We start from the raw sequence: 12,024 nt of genomic DNA, 5'->3' as shown, positions 1-12,024 counted from the left end.
ATAATAGAACAGCAACAGCTATTTGCTTGAATGACTTTCATGTGAACAGAGATATTTCTGCGCAGCACACAAGTCCTGACTACTCTTCACTTCCATGTGGTAATATATGATATGCTGGGATGCCTTTCTTGAGTGCTCACCAGCTTTTTCTGGGGAGATAGTCCTCACCAGATGCAAATCTCAAAAGAACTAAGAACTCACTTTTAGATGTGAATTCAATGTAGTTTAGACTCTGAGGGCAGACAGCGCTCTAAAAACCTAGACAGTTGTTGAGATGGTGGGACTCTTATTAAAAAAGTGCCTATCGACAATTCAGGACTTTCTGCTTGCCTTCTCGTCTTCCTGTGCCACAATTTTGACCCAACTTCTAGATACCTTCTGGGCTGCACAATGGCCTATCTCCAGCCTAAGGGAGAGCTTCAGGAGTCCCACCCCAGTGTTTTTTGTTTAGGGCTTTTTTTTAGGAGCAAAGGCATTTTTGCATGAATCCACTTAGCTGGGAAGGCAATTAAAGCTGTATCCCCCACCTCTTGAGCAAGGACTGGAGCTTCTAGTTTAGTATAAAAAAGACAAAAAGTTCTGATCTCTTCTCTCTGCATTCAAAGCATAGTGGTAGGTGCTTGCTCTAAGAAAAGGATCCTGCCGTTGGGATTCTAGGAGAGAAAGCTTTTATTTTATTCCTACTTCAAAAGAGGTGCTCTGAAGAAGGGTAGAAATTCAGCTACCTCTCATCCCCCCATGTTTAGTTTTTCCTGTTGACTGGCTCTAGCTTAGTCCCTGCTTTAGTGTTTGGGGTTTTCAAAGCATCATTCACAAGCTCTATGTTCTGTTTGGAGCTTAACTTTGGATTAACTTTCTGTTTTGTTGACTTTCTAAGTTTTCTCCTGGGGGGTTCTGAATCTATGATCCTTTGTCTTTTTTTTTGTCATGGTATCACTCATGCTTTTATCTTGTCTCACACCAAAGAAAATATTCATTGAATATTTCAGAACAGTCATTTTAAAGCAYAGATGTGTATTCCCACATGTAATCAAGTCTATAAACAAAAGGAGAGCAGATTAAAGTAATAAATAGACTTTCAAAATTTAACTTAATTTTTATTTGTCTATAGAGGAGGAGCACTGTGGTAACATTGCACAAGATAGCCTGTGGATTTCTTGCAACATGATCGTGTTGCTTTTTGCTGTTCTAAGAGTATTTGCATAGAAATCCACATATACCTAATTCTTCTATAAGAGAAATAAAAGAAAGTATTTAAATCAGTTACTCAGATTATAAAAGTATGAAGTTATTTTGAGATAGACATTGAAGTGGACATAACAAACTAAAAAACAAATGAAATCCCACAGTATCCTTGTTACCAGCATTTAGTCTATACAGTCTCCTAATGAACATGATATAAACAATCCGATATTGAGCAAATACTGTAAGAATTTTAAATTAAATATCACCATGGCAAATTAAAAGCTGTCAGATAAAAAAAAAATCAAATTTCTTATCAAAGTTCACAACTTCTTGTTCCTCATCACAAAAGCTTTTTAGTGCCATCAGCATGCTGCAGACACATTGCTGTAATGATCTCTTGATTCTCCTCCTGTTTGGCTCTTTGCTTCTAAGTTGTCCAGCTGCTAATGACAACTAAAAATAAATAGATAGAGCAGTATTGAATCCACAGAGTTGAGAACAGGATCAGTAAGCATTTCTTGCTCAATTAAGAGAGTTTATTGTTGTTGATCTTTATGATTTCATAGAAAGAGGAATAAATAGTTCCCTCAGGATTGTCTGGATTTGATAGGGATACTTTCTCTGCTCTACTTTCTCTGGCTCACCGCTTTCCTGGGCCTGTCTCAAATATTCTGAATATGCAGAATGTCTAATRCATACACAGTGTACTCTCACTACCTTCTTCRTGAAGATGGAAAACCTCAGAAATACTTTTAAAGTTAATTTTGCCTGCTGTTTTAACCAGACTGTTTCCTGTTACATCATTTTAGTTTCAGAGATTAATAAGAATTGGAATTCTGGTTTAAACAAGTCTAACCAGATATGTTTTATATGAGTCATCTAAATTTCAAAATACTCTTTTCAATTTAATTAAGCTCAAAGAGTCACTGTGAGAACTGAAGAGTCATTGAAGACTTTTTTCCCTTTTAGCAGAATTTCCAGAAGAGATTTTTATATTTCTGAACTTGATAAACTTAAGAATAGCTGTATAAATTTGTGTGTAATTATTATAAATATTATTTCCTCAAAAGACTTGTGTTAGAAGCAGTTGCAGCATCATACAGGGCCTTGTTGTACCATACCTAAGACATATTGCTATTGAAATGATTAAGGTATTAGGCAAAAACATCATGTGCAGATTTGTGAAAAAGGTATACAATATTTGCAGCTAGAAATTTCAAGCAGAGGCTGCTCRATTCAAGCTTTTAAGATGCAGCCATAGTTTGCATTCTTTCACAGAAACATCAGCTAGACCAAAGTAACCAACATCTTCTGTAGAACATTTTCCAATTTTTGTTTTTTTTCTTTGAAAGTTTGAAGGCTCTACTGTATGAATAGAAGAAATATTTTTTCAATAATAATTTTGTAGATGCTAAAGCTGAGGTTTTKCTGAGACAGGAAAGGAAGAAAGCTGGGTTTTATGACATATTTTATGGCTCTGATAATACATCCATGCTTACCTGTTTACTTCTAAACAGAACATCCTTTCATTCTTTCAGAATCAGACCTCAGTAAACCAGGAATATCTTACAAAGTTGCTTTCCTGAAATAAAGATCATAATTACACCACACTGGTTACTTGCACAAGGGCCCTTATTCTTTGAAAAGTAAGTCTTGTTGGCTSTTTGTTTCTCATGCGTATGATTCTCTGCTCTGTAGCTTACCATTTGATGGCTATTAACAACTTGTAATTTAAGGCTCCCATCTAATACAAACAGCATAAACAATAATCAATGAATATATGCATTTTCTAAAATAACATGGAAAATAAAAGTAAAATACAAATGTTAAAAGCAACTTTTTAGAATCTGTATAAACATATCGAACGGAGGGTGTCAAGGTGAAGGGGACAAACTCTTTTCAGTTGTCTCATGTGACAGGACAAGAGGCAATGGGCACAAACTGAACCACAGGAAATTCTACCTGAATATGAAGAAGAATTTCTTCACCGTGAGAGTGACGGAGCACTGGACCAGGTTGCCCAGAGAGGTGGTGGAGTCTCCTTCTCTGGAGATGTTCAAGGCCCGCCTGGATGCAACCCTGTTTAACATGCTCTAGGTGACCCTGCTGAGCAGGGAGGTTGGACTAGATGATCTCCAGAGGTCCCTTCCAACCTWACCCATTCTGTGATTCTGTGTAAGCAGCTCTTCAGTGGTGAAGGGTGCTCTCTGCTTTGAGGTTTGAAAGTGTTTTTAGGTAACAGAAAGCATAAACATCCAAACTTGCTTTAATTAAGAAAGCCATTTAATTTATTAAAATAACCAACAATTCACTTTCTCTCAGATCAAAAAGCTGAAAGCACCATGAGCATATGTTATCACTATGTCCTTCTCATCGTACACTTCATATACATAGGAGTAATTGTCTGCCTTTTAGAATTCTACTAAGATGTAGCTATGTTTGTGAAGATTTACCAGTGCAAGTTATAACAACTCTAGCAAACTATCCTATCAATAATGCTGTTTGCTCTTCACAGAATTTTCTTAAATCTCTCATTCTAAATTGGGACAAGAAGTTAAGATCTTGAACAATTTTTCAAAGTGATAAATTTGGTTTTAATCACTTGAAAGTTAATAMCTTGTTTTTTTAAAATCAAAAAGTAGTGTGCACTTTGAATTAAAATTTTGAAATGTAAAACAGAATTTTCCATTTAACAAAAATTTCAAGATGGAATTTTTCAAAAATTTCAAACTTTTAAAAGTTATTTTCTCTAAAATAAGACATTAAAAATGTGACTTTCTCAGTAAGAATTTTAAAGAATAATACTGGCAGGATAAAGAATGCATACCAGGTATTCATTTTCTAGACAGATTTCAGGTATTTTAATCAGATGTTAGAGACGCCTGGATCCTTTGGAAGGTTGCCTTTATACAGCCACATGGATACTTTCCATGATTATAATGAGTCTGTGAATGGCAAAAATATTGAGGAGCTGAAAATAATGTATACAGCTCTTACAACTTGAAATAAAAATATTTTACAATTTTTAATTTTTTATTTCTTCTAAGAATGCAGCCAAAAATAAAAGTCCCCAAAATCTCCAGTTCTACTTTACTCAGGGTGTCTTTCTCTTTTCTTTTCCTCCAGTTGTTCCCTAGGAGAATGATGAGCCCCAGTGATTTGCTGAGGCATTGCTCCTGTCTGTTCACGTTAGGTCATCCAGTTGGGGAAAAGAAACAACAATATCTTTCTAATTATCATTGTGGCATCCGAGTGCGTAAGTAGGTGAATGATTACAAACATCAAAACGTGATTTGAGAATAATGAATTCCCTCAATGAGCATTTGCAGCAAACAGTTTGCAAAAAATAAGCTGCAATTTGTTTGCACAAGTGTGTCAAACAAATCTGAATTGCAAACACATTCTTAAGAATCTTCTACTTCTGAACAATTTTTAGGCCAAAAAAAAAAAAAAGACTTGTACTGACAGAGCAGATGACTAGGTATGAAATATTTGTCCTTTTTCATTTTTATATGCTTGGTCCACAGAAGTTTATATTTTTGCTGTATTTTGCTTTTGGAGTTCGTCCTGATTTAAATACTCTGGAGGATAAAGTGTTTCTAGGACTCCTRTTAGACGTTCAGATAGAATATTGATATCTGATAGAGCTATAAATGCCTATGAAGCAGATTGTTTGGGGCTGCTAAATTCTATTCCCCRTGAATGTGTCTGCCTTCTCCTATCTAATCACTGATGAACACAGGACTGTCCTGAATCACCAAACCAAACCCCACATTGTTTGACATGCAGCACACAGTCTTGTCTCCTTCCACACCAAATAACTTCCTTTTGCTGGTCCATCAGGGCAGTTCCAGTTCATGCTGCCTCTTTCTTTCTCAGTTTGTTGAGTCCTACACTCAGCCAAGGTGCTTCTGTGCAGAACTACTGATCAAGTCCAACAAAAGCAGTGTACAAAGCTTGAAGTGTGTTCCACCTGACATTAGCAACCCAAAAATCAAGCAGATATGACTAAGACCAGTTTGTTTATGGGTAACAGAAAAGGAGAGCAGAGTCAAGAGGTGAATTTGTTGTACCCTAAGATACATGTCCATGAGATGGACAGGATGAATTAGCCTCTGAGAGTGCTGCCTTCTTTGGACACTAAAGCACGCCCAGATGACCAGTTTGGACAAGATGCATAACTTCTAGATGGCCTATGATAAATGAGTCTATCCTTTAAAGTCAGTTTTGGCTCTGGAGTGCTGCTTGGCTCAAAATGGCAAGAGAAGAGTAATTTAATTTTGTTTTTATTTGTTCAGTATATTCAGCAAGGAGGGAGAGTCCTTTTCATTTGCTGGTGAGCAAGTGTTCTTATGAATAGTTTGATTTCCATACGACTGTTTGCACGAATTGTGGGCTCAGGATTTGGACRCCATGTGCATAGTTAGCTTTGCCTAGTCTTATTTTAAGAAATCTTGTTTAGATCATAACAATTCAAAAAAGRAAAATGGAAATATTAATACAAACTAAGAGAAGAACCAGAACGTGTGTTTTTGTCAATTCCTCTTGCAAAAGTACAAAGTTCTCATATGAAATCAGATCCAGCTCCTTTTGAAGTCGGAGGAATTTTATCTACAGTAAGTTACACACTTATGYTAAAGCTCATTTAATGAAACCTTGCAATCATGGCTTCTGTTTATTTGAAGGATGAGCTAACAATACTTTTTTCTTATTTTTTACTAACGGCTGGCAAATATGTTAAAAATGTAACAGATGGATTAGCCAAAGTTTGCGGTAAAGGCCACATCAAATAAAGCTAGATCTGAATCAACAAAAATTAAATTGAAACTCTTGAAAAACAGACAGATATTTTGTTCCTTTTGTGCCAGATGCAATGCCCTGCATAATGTATCTTTTCTTGTAGTACTTTGTGCTACACATCCTACAGCAGATGCAGAAGGAATACAGATATCATTGCAATAATAATAGCAATAATAAATCTCCTTCAAAAACTGTGTGAAATAAGAAAACATCTTCATTGTTCCTGTGCCAGAGTTCAGATTACTGGCAGCTTATGTGGTTGACCTCTAATCAGTATTTTTCATATTACTTAATCGACATAACACATTTTGCATCTTCAGCATGAACATATTTTGTTGAAATCCGTGGCTAAGCTAATCTGCAGTCCAAATATACTGCTGGATAAGTGCCCAGCTCTTCAGCAGACTTACTATGATTTCTAAGCAGTAGGACACTCGGCATACTGTGGGCTGGGTGTGTAGATTAAGGCCTACAGCTATAGCCCACTTCATTAAAAATTTGATGAATGCATATTGTAACATGAGCATAAATGAGAGAGTTGGGCCTCTGCTCTTACTGCTCTGGGCTGCTCTGGTACCAACAAATGTCAGCATGGTAAGGAGCATTGGCAGTGGTGAAATGTCTTTTTCCATATCCACTATTAACKCTCAGGGTTCCGATAGGCCCTTTTAGAGCCCCATTTCTCAAAATAAAATTGAGGCAAGGGGCAGTCAGGGCAGAATGAGGTTGTTCCAGCTCTGTTATTTTAGAGTATGGAGGTCATAAATAACCCTTATACCCATTACTCTTCCCTTTCYTTCCCGGAAGGGAATTTCTTCTGAGGCTATAATCTTCTCATACAGTAGCAATATAAAACTTTTTCCTGATGTAGTGCAAAGGAAGCCAAGACTTTGCATTCCTTAGCATTCTGCAACTTTAACAAATATTTGATTTTTGCAGCAAAGCCAAGGCACTGAGCAGTTTTTTGGACCATGTCTCAAGAGAAGCAAAGAACATTGCTGTGTGAGTGTGGATACTAGTCTCCATAAGCATGTGATTTTAGGGAGAGTCCTCTCCCCAGGGGCTATAATGCTGCTTTCTGGTATTTACTGGTTGACTGTGCTTGCTTCAGACCACTGTGCCTTTTTTTGTTGCTCCTTGCATTGGACTTTGCCCATGAAATGGGAAATAATGCATCCTTTTTACAAGGCTTATTTCTCTTTCTYTATTAACTTGCAGCAACAAAAACCAGAAGAAGCAGCTCTTCAGTGGACTACAAATTTGAAGCTTTTGATTCTTGTGATTCTTGCCTAGTTATCTGTGATACCCCAGATAGTTAATCTTGCCACCCACAGACGTTCACATATGCGTGCGTATCTTCATGCACCTTCTCTTCAGAGCAGTGATTAACCCTCCTGCGGACAAACAAGTATATCAACAACACATAGATTTGAAAAAACACATCAGGAGAAAGTAGCCTCAAGGCTGGCAGTATCATTTGAAGCAACATTCACGGCAGTAAGGAGGTCATGATTCTCTGGCTTTCTTTTTCAGTAGTGAAGACATTTAAGATACAAATGTTTGCAGATTGATGAAGATATCTGCCTTTGGAAATTTCCCATGAAGAAAATTAATAAGAAAAATTTATTCTATTTTTTTCTAATTGTGAGTTTTCCAGATTTCTAAGCACCGGGAGCTGTTTCCATGTGCAACACTCTATACTAGCACTGCTCATGCATTGTGCATGCTCCCGTGTCCCATAATGTATTCATATAGGACCTACATCCAAATTTGCCTGAGATAACTTTATTTGGGCATAGAAGGATGTTCTTGGAGAAAAGAGAACATCATATTAAAGACTCTATATTTCTTACAGAAAGTATTAATTTGAAAGATATACACAATATAAACACTTTATTTATACTAGATTTATGCATACTTTAGCATTGATTTGCAAACATGATTTTCATTTACGTCCAGTATATACCTGTATACACCATGAAGCTGTCTAGACAAATTAAATACAAATTAAATCAAGGAGTTATTGAAAACACTTCACAGGTAACTGCCTGGTTTAAACCTGTGATCATGTTTTATTAAGTTCATGAAACTTCTCTAGTGGCATTGTACTGAAAGATTTTTGTCAAGGTATTAAGTGATGGTGACCAATATACCGTATATATATGTGTATATATCCCTTCCTCTTACCAAGAAAACTGCATTTTTTAAATTTATTTTTATTTTTAATGGAGGTTGTACTACAGAAGGCCATACCTTGGTGAAATACATTGCATTTGGAGTTTAAATTGATTTAGGTCTGGCAATTCTCATATTTTTTGGCAGTGATAGGTATAGTATTAGCTTGGCAGYACCAATGAAAGCTCCGTAAAAGTATTTAACGTCTACAGTATGGGAATAGGTCTTGAGGACAAAGGGTGGTGTCCCAGAGATACCTTGCAGGTGTTCTGAGCCCACATGTCTACAGCCTTCCTTAAAATCCCTTTCTGAAGGATGGCTGAAAATGAGGTGTTTGCCTGACAGAGTGTCAGCATGAAGGAAATGATACCCTGAGCAAGGGAATAATGCCCTTCCCTCCTCCTCCTCCCTGCAAAGACTCTGGSATCTTCACCCTCCCTTGGGGAGGCATTGGCAATCAGCTCCAATAATGAAGGGAGCTTTGGCAATCAGGTCCAATAATGGTTCCATTATTAATGGGTATGTTTTCTTCCTATAATATGTTTCTTCCTTGATTCTGTCTGTAGGAGTCTTTTTCTCCTTACCCCTTTGGCTAGCATTAATTTGTTCAGCTTTTTTTTGCTGTCCTTTCTTTTCTCTGCAAACCTTAATTAATTCTGTATATTCTTGTTTAATAATACTTACCTACCTCAGAGGGACATTTTGAAGCTTAATTAATTATTGTACAGGTATTTTTTTCAGTTGTGTCTTTGAGTAATCCCGCTTTGCAGCTATTCTGGCAACTTCTCATTCTTTCCATTCTTCTTTTGTAAGCCTTGTAAACTCTTGTGTCTTGGTGAAAATAATTACAATTTCTCTGCTCTTTTTATATATTCAAGAATCTATGCTCACAGTCACACCATGTGCACTCAGCCTTTTGATGTACAGCCTTCTCTTGGGCCTCTTGGCCCCTCAGGATCCACCTGAACCATTTTGTTCACCTTCCTGTATGACTTTTTCCAATAGATCCTGATGTATTTACAGATTTATTTTCATCCACCTCTATATATGTATGTGCTATTTTCTCTTTTACAGGGAAAATTTTGCCACATCTATGCCCTCTCCCTAAACCAAGATGAATTGTTAGATTTTTTTTTAGTGAAATAAAATTTAATTTTTCACTGTAGAGAAAGGATGACTGAAGCATTTTTAATGTTCCCAAACTGCCCCCTCCAGCTGYCCAATTTCCTTAGCAGAAGCTTAATGACAAGACTGAGCCTTGCGATAATTAGGGATAGGGGGACTGCAGCAGAGCAGGAAAAGACCACTAATCTAAGAGTCTTTATGAAACAACTTCTTACAATGATTAAAAAGTTCTACTGACATTTATTTTTAAAATATTAGCTAATTCTACACCTCCAGTTTTCTTTGATCTGAGACATCAAACTTCACAAAACCACCCCCAGTGGAAGGGGAGGTAATTCGTTTAGCTGATTATATTCAAGGAAAAGAGAAAGGAGGAGGAAATCTTACCAACAAGCTCTAAGCAACTTCCCTAAAACCAGGATAAGTCAGAATATTTTTTTGCAGGCAGAATTGCTCTTCCATTTTTTTTACAGATTTAACTGCATTTTGAAACTCCACACTCCCTTGTTCAACACTGCAACAGCTCCACTACCTTGGTTTATTGCTTGAAACAGCTTCGTGACATCAGGTGGTCAAAGGACACAGAATCAGACAAGACTAGGAAACAAACTTCATTATGACTTAAAAAAATCCCGATACTCACGCTAACAGGGTGACTGGGATAAACTGGAAATGCACAGGACAAGCTTTTTTCTGAAATCATGGGAGATTGTTAAAGCCATACATTTTGACATACATTTTAAGCTAAATWCATTTTATTTGGCCTGCAGTGTATTCTGCATATTCTACACTCTTTTTCATAGGCAGTATTCCCTTTGAAATCAATGRGATAAGTACAATGTGAATCAGAAAGCTGAATTTCTCCCTGAGTGTTTTTGATACTAATGTTGCTAGTATTCTCAAAGAAAGTGTGGGTTTCAGATTAACAAGACAGACTTTCTAACCCAGAGATTAGAAACCTTGATGCCTAATTTGGTTTCCTTAGGCTATTCGCTCCCCTCTCCGAAGCCCAGGAGGAGAAGGAGGAAAAGCACATTCACAATGTGATTGAAATCAGTGGCAAAACATGCTCTGATTTGAGCTCCCAGATCAACTGATAGGTGCACTTGCTGTTTAAACCATACCTCGTATCACAACACAAGCAATTCTATTTGCAACATTYCTTCTGTAAGACACTATCTATTCGTAGCTGTAAACAGAAATAGTAAGAAGGAGTGGACAAAGATATTAAGTGTGTTAAAATTATTTATCTCCCCTTTCCCCATTCATCCCAGTGTTGTAAGAAGTACGTGCTTTGCCAGGTCTGCTGCTACTTGAAAGACATCTACTAAAACAATAATAAAATAAGAGTCATCGACATACTTAAGATTCCCCAAGAGCTGTTATGAAATACTCCCAACTGTGAAGGGCCATTACGGAATATTTGTATTGTGATCACCATCCATATAGAATGAGCTTCAAAATAACATTTTCTTTCTTCAGTGCTATACTGAAACATTCCAGCTATCTCCTTCAGSTCCTGCCCAGAGCTGGATTAAACCTCTGCCATCAATCCACCACTCACCACTATGGCTCAATAAATGTACTACTTGGAATAGCTTGAAAAAAAGAGTGAACAGACATTGACAGATAATAAGTTACCATCCATGGATGGTATATTTCAATTGCAGATTTTCTGCTAATCAACCTTTCTTTCTTCTCCTCACTTGAACACTTCTGTCATTTTTCATCATAGTTTTTTTTTTCACTTTTCAATGCACTCTGCTTTTTTTTAAGAAAAACAAAGATCAATTATCTTAATGAGAGATTATAGTTTCACTGTTCTACAACTCAGCTTCTTTCACGTGTAAGACATTTAAAAAACTGCTAAAAGTAGTGAGACTTCACTGCTTCATTTAGAATGTAGTAAAATTACATTAAAAGACGAAACCATCTGGCCAACTTATTAAACTCCCCCATATTTGTGTAATTTAGACATTACATAATGTATGAAGGAGCACATCTCATATATACATATTTCAACAATAAACATTAATAACACGTTAATATCTTTATTTCTATGCTCTTCCTTTAATCTACCAAAGGAAGCTGGAAGCAAAGTTCATAYCACAGTTATTTTCATTAAAGCTATCCTATTTTCAGAGAAGTCTTAGCTTTTTCCAGTGTATTATGAATATTTTACCTTTCAGCATACACATAAATATACAAATATATGTATTTAATATACCTGCTACTTAACAAATATTCTCTATCTGGACAGGATGATATTTCTAGGAAATTCAGACTCATTATGATGAATGGATCCATTTACAGAAGATCAGATACCAGGTCCTGGAAAGCAATGGACAWATTTTGTAGGAGACTGATTTGAACTCTGTAATGAGATGGATATAATAGTTACCACCTCAGCTACAGCTATTTTTATTTCTTGTACTTTATATACTTATACAGTTATTATCACAGCTATAATCTGTATTTTATAATGTAAAACATACTGCTGCTTCTGACAATAGAATTTGATGTTTATATTGCTACGAAGCCTAGAGACTCTTCCACTTTGCCCTTGCAATAAGCACTGGGCAAGTGTAAAACTGTCTAGGGACCAGAATTTGGAGATAAGTGGGACGTACCTGACTTTGTTACCTGAACCTTTCTGAAATCATATTTTATTTTCCTGAATGCCAAATTTATTTTAAAAGAAAAACATCTCTCTGTGAATGTAAAAAAAAAAAAAAAAAA

Source organism: Rhea americana, unplaced genomic scaffold, assembly GCF_003343005.1.
Source record: "Rhea americana isolate MKP2758 unplaced genomic scaffold, rheAme1 scaffold_7, whole genome shotgun sequence".
Classification (NCBI taxonomy): Eukaryota; Metazoa; Chordata; class Aves; order Rheiformes; family Rheidae; genus Rhea; species Rhea americana.
The sequence above is the reverse complement of the archived record's forward strand: the minus strand, read 5'-3'. Positions refer to the sequence as shown.